This window comes from Etheostoma cragini, chromosome 8 (assembly GCF_013103735.1).
Source record: "Etheostoma cragini isolate CJK2018 chromosome 8, CSU_Ecrag_1.0, whole genome shotgun sequence".
NCBI classification, from domain to species: Eukaryota; Metazoa; Chordata; class Actinopteri; order Perciformes; family Percidae; genus Etheostoma; species Etheostoma cragini.
In genome coordinates, this window is record NC_048414.1 from 1,259,933 (window position 1) to 1,262,289 (window position 2,357).

The following is a 2,357-nucleotide window of genomic DNA, read 5'->3' on the forward strand; positions in this document are numbered from 1 at the left end:
GGGGCATAAGTATACACCCCCTATGTTAAAATACAGGGGTATAAGTATACACCCCCCTATGTTAAAATACAGGGGCATCAGTATACACCCCCCTATGTTAAAATACAGGGTGTTTTCTGACAATTAAACCACATAAACCTATTGATGGCACAACCTCTGAATTCAATTATGAACCTGAAAATGAGCATAATATGGGCACTTTAAATCCTTTATTTATTACAAAAGTAGGAGAATTATCAACACTTCATCCTTCAATTCATCACAAGCATTCAACATCAACACATGTGGAGATACGTGGTTTTCTTTGCACCTCTGAGATGTAGAGGAGCAGAAAGTAGAAAGCATGAATGAAAGTACAAGCAGGGGCGGAGGTTTCCATCTGGGACTCCAGACCCGAAGGTTTTCTCTAAAAACCCTGAATCTTTTCGGGTTTTAAAATAACTTTTCCTCCCCATTAGTTGTTCTGGTTTCAAAATGATAAACAGAGAACAGATAGATACAAAAGAGGATGTAAAAAGCTCCAAAAACATTGGAAAAAGTTACAAAAATGTCAAACAAAACGCTAAAAAAGTAGAAAAAATAACTCAAATTGATTAAAAGTTGGATGTTACAACTATCATGTCTTCCTATATAATGTACATGTTTTTTAGCCCCCCCCCCCCAGTACCTCAAATCTATACTTAATTACAGCACTCGAGTAAATGCACTTTACATTTTACAACATGAATAACACAATAATGAGAGAAGGACGCGATCATTTAACTCTTCTCTGCAACACTGAAAACCTTTTGTTGGTTTTAATGAAACGCCCAAACACTGAAGAGTTTCTACTTGAACAACGTGGCTATGTTATATACAAAAGAAGTTCAACAGATAATAACAATAACAATAATAATAACAATAAAAATAATAATAATAATAATAATAATAATAATACATTTTATCAGTCCTTCCAGGATTTCGCAGACTTTCTTTTGAGATTGTCGCGGACCAAAATGCCTGATGATGGAGGAGCTTTGCGATGAATGTTTGTTGAAATGAAGTTGCGGGGGAGACAGAGAAATTTGCAAAAGAAATTGTGATTTGTTTTGTACTGTATAGTTCTTTAAAAATAAAATTTAAACTTGTGGGGAGAATAAAACTACTCGGGGCTGAGTTTTCCTAATAACCAAAAACACTCAGGGATGTTGGTATAATATGAAAATGGCTGGTGGATTTAAGACAAAAAAATTATAATTTATTGAATTTTTTACATGTTTTTAGCCACTGTCAGTTGTTAGCTAGTTTCCTCTCCCGGCCGGGACACATTCACAAGGTTTGATAAAAGACTTATTGGACTAATTAACTTATCTTTGACTTACAATAACGAGCGTAGCTGTCCTCAATTTAGGACATCCAGTAGGTCTCATCTTGGTTTTTTCCGGCATCCACCGTGTGTGTGTGTGAGTGTGTGTGTGTGTGTGTGGGGGTCAGGTTTAGCTACATTTGTGGGGACCAAAAACTGTGAATACAGTATACTAATGGGTAACTAGGGAATGCATTATGTCAATGACTGGTCCCCACAAAGATAGCCAGACACGACTGCGTGTGTGTGTGTGTGTGTGTGTGTGTGTGTGTGTGTGTGTGTGTGTATGTGTGTGTGTGTGTGTGTGCCCCGCCCCGCTGCAGAGAGCCGACAGGATTGAAACAGCAGCAGCGATTTCAGAGTGAAAATCATTCCAGCGTACATTGGTGTTAGAATGTGTCCCGGTCGGCAGGACGGTGTGACGTGTGTTGCACATGTACGTTTTGTTGGTAAATGTGAGATGTTCGAGTCACACACGTCTCGTCTTCACATCAGAAACACGGACATTAAAACGGCGACGTATGGTGACGTCAACCCGTTCTCCCTCCTGCCTGGTCATTGGCTCTCAGAGTCCCATGCTGGTGCAGAGTCTGGCCCCAGGGGACTGCTGGGATTGGTTGAAGTCGCGGGAAACTCAGGTTGTTGGTCAAAGGTGCGAAAACGTTGCAGTGATTGTTGGTAATTGCGAGTCACACCAAAGTCACAGTGATTGGTTTAATTCGCGTGAATAAGGCGCAATCACGACATCGCAAAATCCTGGAGGGACTGATTTATATGACGCTGTCCCTGAAGACACGCTACCATAAAACTGCGGTTCGTACGATGAAAGCAGGCGAAGCAACAACGCAAAAACAATGAAAACTGAATCTAAATTAACTGTGATATTATCTTGGCTGAAGGCTCTTCTAAAGACATATGTTTTGGGTTATGTGAACTAATGTGTTCAGATCAGCACAGTTACGGGACACAGTAAATCCCCCAAAACACTCAGTGGTTAGACACCCCCCCCCCC

The 2,357-nt window shown here is 40.3% G+C and overlaps 1 protein-coding gene across 1 annotated transcript in view; it reads left to right on the forward strand.

The window, feature by feature from the left end:
* LOC117949015 (fibulin-7-like) overlaps positions 1 to 2,357 on the forward strand; it is a 9,866-nt gene that overhangs the window by 6,937 nt on the left and 572 nt on the right. The window lies entirely within an intron of this gene.